Source organism: Macaca nemestrina, chromosome 11, assembly GCF_043159975.1.
Source record: "Macaca nemestrina isolate mMacNem1 chromosome 11, mMacNem.hap1, whole genome shotgun sequence".
Lineage (NCBI taxonomy): Eukaryota > Metazoa > Chordata > Mammalia > Primates > Cercopithecidae > Macaca > Macaca nemestrina.
In genome coordinates, this window is record NC_092135.1 from 50789605 (window position 1) to 50807354 (window position 17750).

A 17750-nucleotide genomic window follows, 5' to 3' on the forward strand; every position below is an offset into this window, starting at 1 on the left:
TTGTTTGTCAAATTGACAAGTCAAAGGAGGAGTAAAGAATCCTTGGCATGCCCATGACATCAAGAGTTACCTGGGGCTCCTTGATAGTAATGATAATGTTCCTGGACAGGGGCGGTGAGGAAGGCCCCAGTCCCCTTCAGTCTTCATCTAATTCCTCCTTTTGCACTGCTAGAGTTTTGACTGACTGAGTCCCTCTGTGGGAGTGAGGGCAGTCAATTCTCTGGTGCCAAGGGTCATGACTGATGCCTTCTTGTTGACAGCAGGGGCCTGGCAGGGGCTTAGTATAGTCCCTTGCCCAGTGCCCATTTTTCTTGCACTTGAAGCAAGAGTCTTTGCTGGCATTATCCTTATGGCCCTTTGGGTTTCCCCTGGACCCTCTTTGGGCATTCAGGGCAGCACCAATGATGGCTGCCATAATTTTGGCTTGCTGTTTTTCTTTACTCTGTTCCCCTTTTCTTCCTCCAGGTCACAATCATTATATACCATAAATATACCACAATCATTATATACCATAAAGGCAGTATCAAGAAACTGATTTTGATTAGTTTGTGGCCCCATCTCTAGCTTTTGGAGCTTACGTGTAATGTCTGGGTGGACTGGCTAATGAAATGCTGTGTCATTATTATTTTACCTTCAGGAGAGGAAGGGTCTAGATTGGTATATTTTTTAAAGGTTTCCTCCATCCTGCCATAAACCATGGCTCTATTTTCCTCCTTGCCTTGTGCAGCCTCTCTTACTTTGTTATAATTGACTGCCTTAGTTATTCCCTTTTTCATTCCTCCAAGGAGAGCCTCAAGAAATTTAGCCCAGTTGTTCATCCTTACAGGGGTGTTATAGTCCCAATTAGGATCAGTAGTAGGGACTATGTCTGGGCCTGGGTGATTGCCCTGAGGGTTTTGGGCAAATAAATCGTCCACTTCCCATTGGGAAGTCTCAAAGATTCATTCTTTTTCCAAGGGGGTCCAACAGGTTGCTAGCATGAATTGAACATTTCTCCATGAGAGATTAAAGGCTAAGATCAAAGTTTAGAACCCATCTGCAAATTTTCTGGGGTTCTTGGAATAACTTCCTAGCTTTTATTTACATTGTTGTATGTTAGTTGTAGAGGAGGAGGCCTGAACTCAGACTGGATCCCTGGCTCTTACTACTTCCTTAAAAGGTAGCAGGGCTGGAGCGGGAGTTGAATAGGGTGTTCCCCTCTGAGTGTGAGGGGTACTTAGCAAGGTTCCCACTGTTTGCTGTTGGGCTTGAGCCTCAGGAGCACTTAGCAAGAGGTTATATGGGGGTGGTTGCTATTCCCTCTGAGAGACAGGTGGCCCTTGTAAAAGGGGGTCATCTACAATATCTAGTTCTGCCTTAGGACTTTCCTTTTGGGGGACAGTTTATGGCAGTTTTGCAGATTGTTGGGTTTTGGTATAGGTCATAAAGGCCTGTATATATGGGATTTGTGATCATTTATGCTTCCTTTTGCAAAATAGGTCTAATTGCAGGATGGTGTCATAATTAAGGCTACCACTGACCACCCATTGTTCTTGACTTTCTAGCTGGTAATGTGGTCAGACAGTATTACAATAAAAAAAAATCAGGTGTTTTCTCCTTAAATTGTCAGGGTCAAATTTATTCCAGTGGTTGAGGATCCAGCCAAGCAGGGAATCAGGTGGAATAGATGGGAAGTTGACTATAGTGGTCCAGAAAAGAGAAGAGGACTTTGAAAAGTGGAGGGCTTATTAGGTGACCCAAATTTTATCTGGGGTATCGCCGTGGAAAAACCCTGGGCCCTGACTGGGGTCCCCCTTTAGGGCCCCATCTTATTCTGTCAGACATCTCTGAACTTAGATGGGTACCAGCATTGCTTTGGAATGATTTCCTCCACCACTGATGACCCATTTTGAGTTCTCCTTCTTGTTACTGGATGAAGACCTCAACTTTTAGCATCCTTATGATTTGATAAGGTCAAGCTTTCCCTTCTGACTTTAGCCAATGTGTTCACACACAGAATCTCTTTTACAATTAATTTTTACAACTTGGTCAAACCTTTGGATTTTTCCTATCTCACTAAAAACAATCCTTTAATACTCTAATCTTAGCCAAGAAATCCACATTAAATTGTACAACATTTCTTGCATACTTTGCTTTCACGAATCTTTGTCACGACTTACACAGACCATCTATGAAATGCTTGGACTCTCTGACTTGTCCTAAACTCTCTTTTTAAACAACCAGTCATTTGACTTTAGGACAGGAATTTACTATGCAAGATCCTTTCTGGTTTTTTTTTTTTTTTTTCCTTGAGAGTGTCTCACTCTGTCACCAGGCTGGAGTGCAGTGGCAGGATTTCAGCTCACTGCAACCTCCGCCTCATCTGGGTTCAAGCAGTTCTTCTGCCTCAGCCTCCTAAGTAGCTGGGACTACAGGTGCATGCCACCACTCCTGGCTAATTTTTTGTATTATTAGTAGAGGTGGGGTTTCACCTTGTTAGCCAGGATGGTGTCGACCTCCTGACCTCGTGATGCACCTGCCTTGGACTCCCAAACTGCTGGGATTACAGGTGTGAGCCACCATGCCCAGCTGCAAGATACTTTCTTATATAAAATCTCTTTTCTTTATAACCTTCTTTGCATAGGGGGCTAGGTGGGTTTCTTTTGTCCTTAGCCAGTCGAATACACCAGTTAGGAGAAGGGAGGTCAACACACCTAACAGACATTATCATTTATGGGCTAACTCTAAAGAAGAATTTAGCATAAGAAAAGCGGGTTTAAGTCACCTGAAACGTGTGTGAATTTGTCCTGGATGAGCTGTTGCTGCCAATTGTATCACACATAAAAGTCAGGAACCATAACCAGGAAAGATAGAAAAGAGTCTTTCCCCCTTATGGGCAGGGCAACTATCTCCATTCGCTCTTTGGCCTTCAGGTAATAGTGGAGAATGGCCCGAGTCAGTTGTCCTCAATTACCAAGGAGCTACTAGGAAATGGCCACTGAAAGACTGAAAAAATAGAGGAAAAGGGCTCAGGTCTCTCACCCAAACTGGGTAGTGGTGGTCAGGTGTTTCCACATGGAAACCTTTCAGTTTCACTGGAGAGTGGCCCCAGCCAGAAACCTGCAGTTGTCTTTGTGTTTAGGCACTGTCCACTGAGGGTCCTAAGTCAGAAAGGGAAAGAGAGAGAGAGAAAAAAGGGTTCCCCTGTATGGAGCAAAGAGGAAAAGGGGAAGAGAGAAAAATAAACCCAAAGAGCTTGCCTCCTGGCCGTCTCACCAAAATATCAGTGGAGGGTCTTGACTACAAGTTGTCCAGGTGAATTCAACAAAATGTACAAACAAAGCAATGAAAGAATGAAGCAATGAAAGCACAGATTTATTGAAACAAAAGTGCACTCCCCAGAGTAGGAATGGGCTTGAGCAAGTAGCTCAAGAGCCCTGGTTACAGAATTTTCTGGGGTTTAAATATCCTCTAGAGGTTTCCATTGGTTACTTGGTTGCACCCTATGTAAATGAAGGATTAGCTTGTGGTGAATCTGATTGGTTGCTGGAGGGAACTAATCAGAGGTACTTTCCATTTTTCATCTGTGAGGCAGTGGAAAGGGGAGTGGTGGCAAAGGGAGTAGCCTCTGATCCTTTTGTTACTTGGGCTTGGAGAGGTGGGGTTTTCTTTTTGATTCAGTTCTAGGAAATCAGTGCAAATTGGCCTTAGATTCCGTGCCTCCAGACTCTATTCTCCTGCCTCACAGGGGTAAGGAGCAGCACTATCTGTTCCCCTTTGATGCTAGAGTGGGTGCATGGGAACTTGCTTTCTATAAAGTCTCACACAATGGGGGCTCCTTCTAGTTAGGAAGAAAGTTTAGATCCTGGATAGACAAATAAAAGCAAATATCCTAAAGTGTAATAAAAACAACTGGAAAAAATAAAGGAATGGAATAAATAAGTTTTATATATGTGCCATGTATACGTGGGCTCTGCTTGTATGAGAAGTCAAGGACTTGCACTGCAATATCTATTACAAGTGAGCACTCCCCTGGATGTCCTAGAAGGGCATCTCCATCCCACTCAAGGTGATTAAAAACCTTTTGGTAGTCAGAGTATCTCTCTTTCTTTACTCAAGGGGAAGGAAGTAGCTTTTCTTCCTGAACACCAGATTCCTCTAAAGGCAATGGCTTCTCTCCAGTCTGGTTCTTACACTGACAAGGTGGTGGCAGTAGAGCTGATTCTGCTAATTGATCCTCTCAAGGAGCTCCACAGGGAGATGTCTTGTACCAATGGCTGCTGGTTATTGGAACTTAAGATGTAGGATGTGCATCTTAAGGATGTTCATCTACAACTTAAGATGTAGGATGTGCAACCTGAATTTCAAAATTCTACAAAGAATTCTTAGGGTGAAAGAAAAAAGTTAACATTTAGACATCAGAAATAGTGGCATTCAATAACAAAAGTATCATGGAACAACATCATATGTCTGAGAGGAAAACGTGTGACTAAATGATTTTTTAATTCTGTGAAAGATAAAAGTTACAACCAGAGATTGATAAATATGCAAAAGGAAATATAGCACAAATTAGCCCTTGAAAACAATACATGATGAAAATCAGGCAGTCAAAAAGTGAATTATGGTACAGATCTCAGAAGTAAGGGAGCTGGTATTAGCAGACTGGTAGTTAATATGTTTATATTAGAATTTGGGCTCAACAATTATGGGAATTATGGAAAAATCCAAGTGTTATAAATGTAGACAATATAAAAATAATAACCTAAAGAGCCAAATAATGGGGGATGTGGAGAAAAAAATGTGAGGTAGAAGGAAATCTAAGTGTGCTTTTTTAAAATTGAGGAATCATATAATATATTCTAAAGTAGATACTTTAAGAAATATAGTTTAAATATATAATTTAAACTTTTCTTAAACAGGGTATAAACAACCTTGAAAAAATGGGAAAAAAGCAAGCACTAAAATCAGAAAATATAAATGTCAGAAATAAGAACAAATAATATCTGTTTCAAAAAATGAAGGTAAATGAAAGAAATTACTTGTAACAAGAGAAAGATTCTTAGACTAGTTTCTGTGAGAACAGAGATTTTTTGTTTGTTTTGTTCATGGCGATGCCTAGAACAGAGGAAATGTCAAACTGGCTTGAAAATGAAGGGACCGTTTAACTCATGTAATCAAAAAGTTCAGTGGAACAGTGGGTACCATGGGGCCTTTGGCCTTATTTTTCTGTGAAGGTTCTTGGTCGGCACCCTGTCTTGTATGGCTTATTCTTAGACTAGCTTCCTCATAGTCACAAGAGGACTTCCCATAACAACTGTGGGAATGTGACTCTTCATTCTATGCCATCACTTTTCTCCCTGCCTCACCCTCAACAAATCTTAAACCAATCCCATTGGAAAACCAGGTAGGATTGTCAGCTGTTTAAATTAGACGAGAATTCTCAAAGGGTGAACCGTAGATCTCCAGGAGTTCCCAAGACTCTTTCAAGAGGTCCACAAGTGCACAACTATTTTTATAATAGTACTAAGAGGTTATTTTCCCTTTTTCCTATATTGACATTGGCCATGATGATACAAAAGCTGATGGGATAAAGCTGTTGGTACTTTAGTGTGATTCAAGGCAATGGCACCAAACTGCACCAGGGATCATGGCATTCACTGTCAGTTACTTGCAGCCAAAAAAAAAAAAAAAAAGCCATTTTCACCTAAGAATGTCCCTGATAAACCAGTAAAAACTATTAATTTTATTAAATCTTGACCCTTGAATACATGTCTTTTTAATATTTTGTGTGATGAAATGAGAAGTAAGCATGCAGCATGAATACAGCGTCTGGGAGTATTGTGGTCATTGCAAAGAAAGCACTTTGAGGTAGTGTGAGATGTGACTGAACTGTCTGCTTTTTTTTCATGTAAAAGCATTTTATTTCAGAGAACCACTGACAGACAAATGATTGTTATTCAGACTTAGGTACTTGACAGACATTTTCTTGAAAACAAATGAAGTGAATCTGTCACTTCAAGGAAACTACTAACAATATTTTTTGCCAAAGATGAAATTCAAGCTTTCAGGAAAAAATTCAAATTTTGGAAAACTTATGTCTACCACCTTCAGCTCAACAGCTTCCCAATATTGAAAAGGTTTCGCAGTTATATTGATGCAAATATTAGCAAATGTGATTTTTTTTGGATATTATATAATGTGTCAAAATTTAGAAGAGTAACATTTTGAGAATCAATATTTTTCAGATGATCAATGTATAATGCTACAAAATCATGCTTGGTAAAAGATCCATTCGAACTACAAAATAGGCCAATAAATTTTAATGTAACAGTATTTAAAGGGTGTAAAATATTCATTGACATGGTTTCAAATTCCGTATTCCAACATTTAAGGTACCAGTTGTTTCTGTAGTATAGTATCAAAAAAGAATATCTACAATTATCTGAAAATTTTAAAAATACCCTTCCCTTTTGAAACTACATATCTGTATGTGGTTGGATTTTCTCTATATAGTTTAACATATCACAACAAATGAAATCAAAAGCAGATATGAGTATCTTCTATTAAGACAGATACTAAAGAAATTTGTGAAAATGTAAAAAAAACCTTCTCTCCTCACTACATTTTAGTATGATAATTATAGATTTTTAAATAAAAATGTTGGTTGTAATATATATGTTTATTGTGTTACTTTTAAATAAATAAATGTTTAAAAAATTTAAATTTTAATTTCTAATATAGTAAATACTGATAGATTTAGCCCACATAAAATATTTTTGGAGTTTTTGATAATTTTTAATAGCATAAAGGGGATCTGATGCCATAAATTCTGAGAAACACTGATTTAGATTAATCAGGTATCATCCATGGTGCTGGATCATGACTCAATTCCACCTAAATTGTGTAGCATCTGTATTAGCTTGTATGTAATTGGAGAAAGATTGAATTATGTTAGGGAAGCAACTGCAAATTACAGTTTAATGATAAAGGGTAAATTCCACAACAGATATATAATTATTATAAAACATTGTTATAATAAAACATTGTTATATAAAACATTGTTATAATAAAAAATTATATATATAAAATTATATATATAAATTATATATATAAAATTATATATATAAAATATATATTATATATAAAATTATATATAAATTATATATATATAATTATATATATAAAATATATATTATATATAAAATTATATAAATTATATATATAAAACATTGTTATAATAAAAAATTATTATAAACAAAAAACATACTGTATAGTAATAATGATTGGCAATTCAACATTAGTAAAAAATTTTGTCTCATCTTTCAGCCCCGGCATATCAAGTAGACGAAAAGTAAGTAATCCTGTAAAAATCAGAATAATAAAATTAATATAGATATTCTCATAGTTACATATTAGACTTCATACCATAAAGACAAGTTTTTATAAAATCAACCATTATATCAGGCCTAAAGAAATCCTTACTATATTAAACATTAGAAACCCTAGAGACTACATTTACTGACTGCAATGCACTCAAGCTAGTAATTAATAGCAAGATTCAGAACTTTCGCACCCAAGAACCTAAAAATTGAAACACACATCTCAGGGCCACCATGTTTTGCAGCTCTGTGGGCACCATTCACATTGGGCCCAAGTTTTGTTCATAGAGTGACATTCAAATAGAATACAATTTAAACAGTGATATCCACTTGGGCAATGTGATGATCTTTGACTTCATTCTTAAGTAACTCTTATGAAAGATGAAATTTAAAATTTCAGAATGTCTAGAAATCAAATAATACCCCCACATGAGTTAAGGTGGTATGAAGAGGAATACTTACAGTTGAAACTATTACAGTATTAAACAAAAATAAATAAATATATTAAAAATTTAAGATTTCCTAACCTAAGAAGCTAGGAAAAATTAAAATACATCTAAGAAGATCAAATAAAGGTATTAAACATGAGAATACAAATTAATAAATTGGAAAACAGAGAACAAGCTATAATTGATAAATAAATCACATGTTGTTTATTTGGGAAAACAGCTAGCCTAAGCAGGCAAAAGGAACAGGAAATGACAAGTACTCAAGATTAAAAAATGAAAATACAAATGGGGAAAAATAATAGTCAAAGAGAAAAGTAATTCTTTTTTTTTTTTTTTTGAGATGGAGTTTCACTCTTGTCACCAGGCTAGAGTGCAATGGAGTGATCTCGGCTCACTGCAGCCTCTGCCTCCCGGGTTCAAGTGATTCTCCTGTTTCAGCCTCCCGAGTAGCTGGGATTACAGGCACCCGCCACCACGCTTGGCTGATTTTTGTATTTTTAGTAGAGACGGGATTTCACCACGTTGGTTAGGCTGGTCTCGAACTCCTGACCTCAGGTGATCCACCCACCTCGGCCTCCCAAAGTGCTGGGATTACAGGTGTGAGCCAGTGTGCCCGGCCAAAAATGGAAAAGTATATGTATAGACAGGTAACAGAAAAATAAATATAGATGGCCAATGAATAAAAAAGAAAAAGGTGTTCAGTTGCTCATCTAGACGTGAAAATCAACAAAAATTAAATGTTACATTATTCACCTACCAGATTGGCAAATATTCAAAATTTGGATGAGGATAAATAGTGTTTGATATAATTTTAGTGGGGGGGGGAAATTTGTTCAGCTACTACTATTTATTAATATCTGTTAAAATTTAAAATGTGTATAACAAATTAATAAATAGGACATTTTTCTGGTCTGGGTTAATGTCCTAAAAATAGTAACAATAGGTGATAATTTTTGTTTATTCTGAAGAGAGGTTTTAGGTCACCTATGAAAGAATTGCAAAAGTGGATGCAGACTGATTCTGAAATCCTTACCGTATCATCCAAATGGCAAGAATGATCAGGAAAAGAGACTGAAACTAAAGTGGATTCTCTCCCCTTCCCTTACCTCAATCAAGCCCAGTAAAGAAAACACAACTGCCTAAATCTCAGGTTGTCAGTAGGAGGAGATAAATACTAAAAGGATAGTCCTTGTTTCTTTTCTCCTTTGGAGAATCTTGAAACGAGATCAGGTCTGAGTTGGGAGAAAGAGAGAAGATTTAAACTGGAAGAGAGTATGACCAGCCCAGAGTTTTTAATATTGGAAAGTAAGAATGACTGGAAAGTTACACAATCCGCTCATAGGATAAGGAGGGAAGACCATCATGAGACAGAATGAAGGTGTTGTGCTCATACTTCACTGAATTCAGCCCACTTAATAGACAGTTACATGTCCTTTGACTCAGCCACTCTACTTCTAGGAATTCATCTTACAAATACACAGAGGTGCCAGATTGATGTTCATAGAAGCGTTTCTTGCAGTAGAAAGCTGAAAACAACTGATATGTTACAAAATTTTATAGTCAAGTAAGTTATTGTGTAATGTCACATAATTCACAGTTATTGAGAATAGTGGGGTATACCCATATGTACATGGGCATAGGAAGACAGAATAAGGAAAAAAATCAAATTTCAAAAGAAATGATAAATGTTTAAGGTTATAGATATCCTAAATGCCCTAGGATATCTATAACCTCAAACATTTATCATTTCTTTTGATAAATACCTGGTTTGATAAATACCAGGTATTTGACAAATACCCTGGTTTAATAATTACCTATTGTATGCGTGTATCAAAATACCATATGTACCACACAGTTATTATGTATCAATATCAACATTTTAAAAACAAAAACATCAAGTTTCAGAACAAAATGATCACAGTTTTGTTAGAAAAAGAAGTAAAATTTCATAGCTATCTTCATGATAGAGATGAGGGTCATGTATTTTTCTGGATAAAGGCATCTAATTAATTTATTTTTTTCTTTAAAAATTAAAAGAATAACACATACCTGGTATACAATATTTTGTCTGTACAAAAAGATAAAAAGTTAAAAAAGACAACAAAAACCTATTTCTATTTATGTCCCAGCTCTATGGATACAATTATACAATATCTGTGCATGACTTCTTCTAAAAAAATCATGCATTACTTATAGTTAAATATGCAAAGAGAGAAGTGAAAGAAAAACAATTAAATGTCTTTCTTTTATTTTAAATGTTACCTAATTAGAGGAAAGCTCCTCTATAATTTTATGTGCTATTGTTTTCTTTTGACTTATGTTTGTTTTTTGATTTGTGTGTTTCCAAATGCTAGCCTGTTTCACTTTTTGCCAAAAATGAAGTCATCTGAAACAGGAAAAGTTATAATGAGTCAGAGATTGTGTTTGGTGAAGGCCCTTTTATGGTGTCATGGGAAGAGTTTGCTTATCAGAAGCCCCAGTGGGTTTCCTATCCACAAATCTGAGGCCATGCAACACTGGAAAGTATCTCTCTTACAACTATCCCCAAGCTTGCTATCTGGTTTCCTACATGGTAAAATTCAATAGAATGTATATTCATCACTTATATTTCTACATTTAAATGAGTATATACCACTAGCCTTCCTATTTTCTACCTTTAAGCCTTTTCTCCCACTGGAAGTACCAGATCATATTATCCAACCTAATTAGCACACTAATTCCATAAGATGAACCTTGAGACAGTTTCTGTAGATAAATTATTCTGGACCATGTTGTATGGAGTATCTCTGCTTTGGATAGTCCATGAGAGGAACATATTACAGGCTTATTTTCTTTAGATAACCTGAACATAGTTTCTAGTCAGCACTTCTCTAAATAACCTGAACGTAGGACTCTCCCCTATTAATATCTGGAAAGGCTTCCATTCATGTAAATTCCCAGAAAGGAGACTGGAAGAGGTAAAGGAGCCTAATTCCTTCATGGAAGACTTAGGTTGTCAAGGCTGCATTCCATAGCAGGTTCTGTAACTAGATAGATCTGAATTTAATTTCAGCCCTCTCTCTCCTGTGTTTAAACTGTAAATCTGGATACATTTTCAACATTTCAGTCTTTAATTTGAAAAGAAGTTTCTTGAGTTGTAGCGAATTAAATAAGAAGAGGTAGTTATTGTAGGTGCCCAATAAATATAAATTTTCTTTCTATTCTTTTTTAGAGAAGCTTTCAATTTACTGTATTTTCTTTTCCCATCATTCTGTTTTATTAACTTTAAGAGAAACACTCTTATCCTCCAATCCTGGAAAATTTTTTTCTTATTTTTGCCCTGAAACTTTACATTTGTATTTTAGGCCTTAGTGTCTCTTGTTTGGTATGGCTAACCAACAAGGTATGCTCAAACCAAATGAAAAAAATGGATAAAACAGTACTTCAAGAGTGAAGAAAATAACCTATTTTAATTTAGCATTTAACTGCAGCCAAAAATTTGCCTTAATTTTTTTATTCTCTATTTTCGAATAGTCATAGCAGTCCTAACAGCTCATAGAGTCACAGAATCTCTTTTGGAGGACTTAGTTTTCCCTTCATTTGCATTTCATATTTATCCCAATCATTTTGCTGTCCCTACCTCTTATTAGAGTAGCTTCCTAACTGCCTTCCTGCTTCTAGTGTCTCTCTAGTATTCAAGTGATTGTCAACACACCTGTCAGCTCATCTTCCTAAAAATTCCACTTGGATTATCTTACTTTCTTAGTCATTAATTTCAATAACTTTCCTCACCCATCGAATTGTGTCTAGCAAGACTTCCATGATAAAGTCCTTCTGTTTGGGCAATCTTTTTTCCTTCTCTTTCTTAATAGTTGCTTTCTTTTCACCCAAATCAGCATTGGTTCTGTTTTGTGTGTATACTGGGCTCAAGCCAGTGCTGCAAATTTGTGTCCCTCCAATTCTCTTGTGCTTTTTTCTCTTTTCTCTGCTAGTCCTAAGCAGAATGATCTTTCAAGAACCAACTATGTCTTTCCTTCTACATAAAGATTTCCCCTTTCCTCCAATCAGTGTACATGATTTCTTTTCTAAATGATTAGCTATTTAACTAAGTTTGAACTCTTACTGTGGTGTTTAATCAAATACTTATCTGAAACAGTAAGATTGTTTTTCTTTTTTTTTTTTTTTTTTGAGACGGAGTCTCTCTGTCGCCCAGGCTGGAGTGCAGTGGCCGGATCTCAGCTCACTGCAAGCTCCGCCTCCCGGGTTCACGCCATTCTCCTGCCTCAGCCTCCCGAGCCGCTGGGACTACAGGCGCCCGCCACCTCGCCCGGCTAGTTTTTTTGTATTTTTTAGTAGAGACGGGGTTTCACTGTGTTAGCCAGGATGGTCTCGATCTCCTGACCTCTTGATCCGCCAGTCTCGGCCTCCCAAAGTGCTGGGATTACAGGCTTGAGCCACCACGCCCGGCCTGTAAGATTGTTTTTCTTCTCATCTCAAAGCGACAGAAAGTTCCTGGAAGGTAAAAATTATTTTTCAAAATTCTCTCTTACTGATTATGAGGACTAGCATAGTGATGGATTGGTTGATTAACTGAATCAAGTATGGTGTGAACTTTAGCTACATCATTGTTATTGTTATCTGAATAGTGGCAGTCCACTAGGCCTGTGACTTCATCCCATGTTGTCCTGTCTCCTTGAAAACAGTGTTTGCACATCCAATTTAGGGGAAATCTAGAGTTATGACCAGGGCACTCTGCAGTTTTTAATATGTTGCATTCAACTTTGTGTTGTTATAATCAGATGAAAGTTATTGCAATCAAGCAATTTAATATGTGCATGGAAAAACAAGGACATAAAAATTGAGAAAAGACAGCAAAGTTTCAGTTCAAGAGATTTAAGATGAAATTAGCACAAAATTCCTATGAAAATCGACAAATAAGATTATGTTGTATTCAGTAGCTTTTTGATGCAATCAGTCATAGAAAGCCCTTCATTTTCCTTAAAATTTTGTATTTCCCCAAGATAATGTAGGGCATGAATAGTAGAATTTTGAAAAAGACAGTTGGAGGAAGAAACATACAATTTGCTATTATATTACTTTGAAAGGGAAAAAGAACACAGGGAATGCTTAAACTTCTTATTTTGCTCCTGGAAATCTGCATCTAGATTTGAAAACCTGGACTATTTACTCCTAGTACACCTCTAATACCCAATAGATTGTCAAGTTGTCAGCCTAAAATAAATGAGTCAGAACGTAGTTTAAACAAAGTTGATTCAAGCACAAAGGTTAAGGACTTCCTCCTGGGACACAATTCCAAGGGGCCTTGGGGAAGAAAGGCTTGTTTTAAAAGAAAAAGGGACAAATTAGGAGAGGGGTGATTACAAAAGTTGTTCATCAAGAATTCTCATTGGTTTGCAGAAATAACATTGGTTAGTGATTGGCTATACATTGTTGAACTGGAGGATGCATGGCATTTTATGTGTACTTGGCATCAGTCTAGAACCCACAGAGCAAGTGGCTTCAAGAGGTTGTTATTTAGCTTAAGGGGGAGTGAGATGTGACTACCTACATATTAAATGTCTTTCTGGGCCTGATAATTTAAAGGGGCTTGCATTTATCAGATAAAAGATTTTTTTCTTTCTCAAAGTTCTATTGGCTTCTACCTCACAGTGCATCATAAATTTGTGCTTTGATCTGCAACCATAGGTTAAACTTCATTATCCCTGGTTAGAAATATTGTAAAGGCCTTCTAACTCCTTTCCCTGCCACAAGTGTCTTTCTCCCCAAATATATTCTCCGTGCTGCACCCTGCATCATCAAAAATATAACATGTACTTTTCTGTTCACAGAAATGCCAAATACAATTCAAGTGTTCATGTCCTATCTGATCCTTACCTACTCTTTCTCTAATATGTCTTTCTAATGTACAGTTTATAGATTGGCCATACAGGATTTCTTGGCACAGTCCACATTTTTTTGCTTCCATTTTTGTTGTCATCTTACTAGTTCTACTTAGAATGCCCTATCTTTCATCCTTATCTATTGAAATAATTTTCATCCTTCAAGAACGAGCATCTACATTAAATATTAAAAAAATTTTTGACTTCCTAAATGGATGTGAATTGCTCTTGTTTTTTTTTTTTTCAGTAAGTTTGTTTTCCACAAACGTTTTTTGTTTGTCATAGTACATTCTCCTAAATCAGCAGCAGAAACTTGTCTTATTTATCCTTTTAAATCCCATAGTGTCTAGCAGAGTACTTCTCCTTACTTCTATTATTCTTATAAGGATTACCTTCAAGAATGACAAGTGCTACTCTAGTTTGTTGTTAAACTTTTCCTTTTGCCTCATTTTAAAGAAGCATTAATCATGCAATCTGTTATGAAAAGAACTCCTACAATAGATCAAAATTGTTTTTTAGAGTTAGAAAATTTTCTTTTAGCCTCTTAATTTGTTGTTGTTAAGATCATGTAATGTTAATAAATTGCCAAGTTGGAGAAGTATGATCAAATTTCTTCCATATGAGTTGCAACATTTTAGGGTGTTTAAAGATTTTGGGCTGTGACTAATTTTAAATACTTTTTGAATTGATGATGCTCATTAGAGCAGGTTTTTCATCAATGTCCTTGTAACAGTGTTTTATTGTTTTATATTACCTTGGTCAGTGTCAGTATTTCATGTTCAGTCAGCAAGAAATGTATTTTTCTAATGTATTCATGAGATATATTCTTCTTCATTCATTTATCAATTACTCTTGAATTGTTTTAAATTAATTTAAAGATTATATTTTTTTCTAGTGAATTACTACTTTTGATAGAACCTGAAATTTTTGATAATAATGCCCTTCTTAGTGTCTGAATAATTTCTATTGCTTTAATCATTCATTTGTATCATTTTACAATTTCATATTCCTTTAATTTTTAGTTTATCTCATTTAATGAATAAATTTAAATATGACAAGGGAAGGCATGCTTCATATCCATTCAGATTAGGAGCAGTATATTCCTAGCCTAATAAATATTCTCTTAGCTAGATTTCAAAGATGCCCGCTGTCACTCTGATGCCACTTGACCCAAACATGATGGAGGGAAATCAGAGTGAACGGAGACAGTGGTCCTAATTGATTTGAGTTAAAATAAGTTATTTCTAAAAAGTTCACAAGGACATCTGATAATATGAACACATTGCTAGGAGTCTTTTCCTGGGTCTTAGAAGCAGCAAATGAGGTTAAAGCTTGTGCTTTCCTAACTTCACGGTAAGTCACCTGGTCTTAGATGAGCCATTCCTGCTGTGTGACCTTGATTACAATCAGATGATCCGTCTGGGACTGGTCTCCTCATCTGGAAAATAAAGTAGTTGAACTAAATAATCTCTAAAGTTTACAGAGGAATAAGTTCTAGGATAATAGTTGTGATGGAGGATGGGTGTTTGTGGCAGTAATGTTGTCATATAAACAAAATGAAGTGTTCAAAGGGCTGCGAGACTTAGTGGGAGTGTCAGATATGTTAAGTATTAGATTTTGGTTCCTGAGGAAGGTTGAGTTAGTTGAGTTAGTTGTTACATTGAAAAGAACATTAGAGACAAATTAGCAATGGCAGAGAAAGCAAACCCAATTCTCTTCATTGCAGCATTTTTTGTGGTGTGCCCACACAGAAGGGGTACTAAGAAGCCATCAAAAAGAGTGAATTATATGTCTATATCAACATGGGATGAATCTGAAGGAAACTGCTAAATAAACAAAAGTAATGATCAGAACAATGTGTTCAAAATACCTTTTACCTAAAATGGGAAAAATATGTATGTGTGTGTGTGCATGTGCATGTGTGTATGCTCACCTGTCTGTTGCTTATGTCAAAAAATGTATACCAAAAAATGAAAAAAACATGTATATGGGGCGGTTGGAGGGATTTGGCTAAGAGAATACTGGATTGGGGAGCACATTGGTTTTGGTGTGAACGTGTATGAATGATGCCTTCTTTTGTCATCTTTAAATTTATTTATCAAATAAATAAAAAATGTAAATAAAATTAAAGGAATATGAAACAAAGGTAATGCAAATGAATGACTGTATAAATAGATTTGACTCCAGAATCCTGAAAAAGTTTTGTTATAATATAAAATTAAAACAACATTTTAAAAAGTCTGAAAATATAAAGCAAATAAAATAATTGAATGTAACTGTGTATTGACTTGATAATTTAGTCAGCAAAGAGGGGTTACTTCAAATACTTTTAAAACAAAGTAATATGTCTGTACATCTGTAGTGGTATATGTACCAAGAGCAAAGTCACTGTAAATACATCTTTGTTTTAATTTATCCTATTTTTCGTAAAAATATTGCCATTGCTACTTTGTAATTATAATAATAAGCTAATGCAAATAAGTAATCTTATCATCATTAGTAGCCCAAATTTTTATTGAAAAGAAGATAAACAAGTAAAAAATAAAGTAAAAAATTCTATAATTGCAAATTTGGATTGGAAATACCAGAATAAACTCATGATGTATTTTCACTTAAAAAAATTCAGCTTCATGTGGTTCTAGCTACTGAAAAACTTAGAAACAGTGGCAGTGAGTACTCCTTGAGGCCACTGGTAATCTCTAAACACCATTTCCCACTGAAAGAAACTACGGATCTTTGGAGAAATAGCTGGTTCCAGATTGGAAATAGAGAATGTACGAGATAAGCCTGAGAAATCTTATACAAGAATTCAAAGAACTTTTCAAAAACTGCGAAGCTTGGGTCAAAAGTATTAGGGTATATAACATGATGGACTTTTTATGGGCTAAAAAATTTTATCACCAAAAAGAATAAAAACTTCAATAAATTGAAACACATCAAATATGTTAAAATACATGAATATGTATACTAAAAAAAGTTGGTCACTTTTGGAGGATGCTAGGGAACCAGTGAATTATTCTGAAAACTGAAAAGTTTTATAACTTTCCTGGACAAACTACCCAAGGGAAAATTCTTTTTTAATAGAATAATTCTAGGTAATAAATGTAGAAACAGTGATAGAATTAAAATATTATTATTTTCCCGCTACTGATGAACTAATGGATCTAGGCAATCATTATCAACAGGTAATAAAATCATGAGGTGAGAAACTGTTGGGAAACTTTATAATGGATGGATTAGGCTTAGCAATACATGAATTCAGTCAAGAGTCTAAATCTCACAAAGAGGGACAATCAGCCATTATTTGTTTCCTGATACGATGCTAGGGCAATACATAAGATAACCTATAAAACTCTGTTTCTGAAAAAATTCAGTCTCAATCTGATCAATCCTCTAATTCTAACTGTCAGTTTATGAGAAATATACAGGACAGAGAAACAGGTTAGATTATAATATGAAGGTACAAGCAGCAAAATATAAAAATTGGGAAAATCTACAGGTCAAGTGATTTCATGTCCTCAACCAATAAATTATAAGTTTTAAAATAAAATTAAACACATCAATGGAATGTATTATATGGAACTTATTTGAGCAAAGCAATAATTAATAACAAACAGACACCAATAATAACAAGAGAAAACCCAGAACGTTGTATGGGGGATATTTGACTAGTTTGGATATTTGATAACATTAAGGCAGTCTTAAAGGTTGCCATTTTTATAAGGTAAAATGTTATTGTTGTTATTAAAAAGAGACCTTAGGCTTTCAAACTAAAGTAATTAAAGAAAAAATGATATAATGTGATGTGGACTTTTTTAAATAATCAAATTGGAGGGATAATTTAGGTGGGTATGTTCAAAATATCTATAATATGACATTTAAAAATATGTAGGTAAGTGAAGATAAACTTCACTTGGGTCGTGAATGAATTCCAAGGAACTGAGGCTATGTGGATCTGTAAGAAACTGGATCTGAGGTGGGAATCAGTAACGCATACATCTATAGAAAAGATCATTTTGTAGCAGAGGTCATTTCAGAGGTCAGTTTCTGAAAATGGAAGAGGG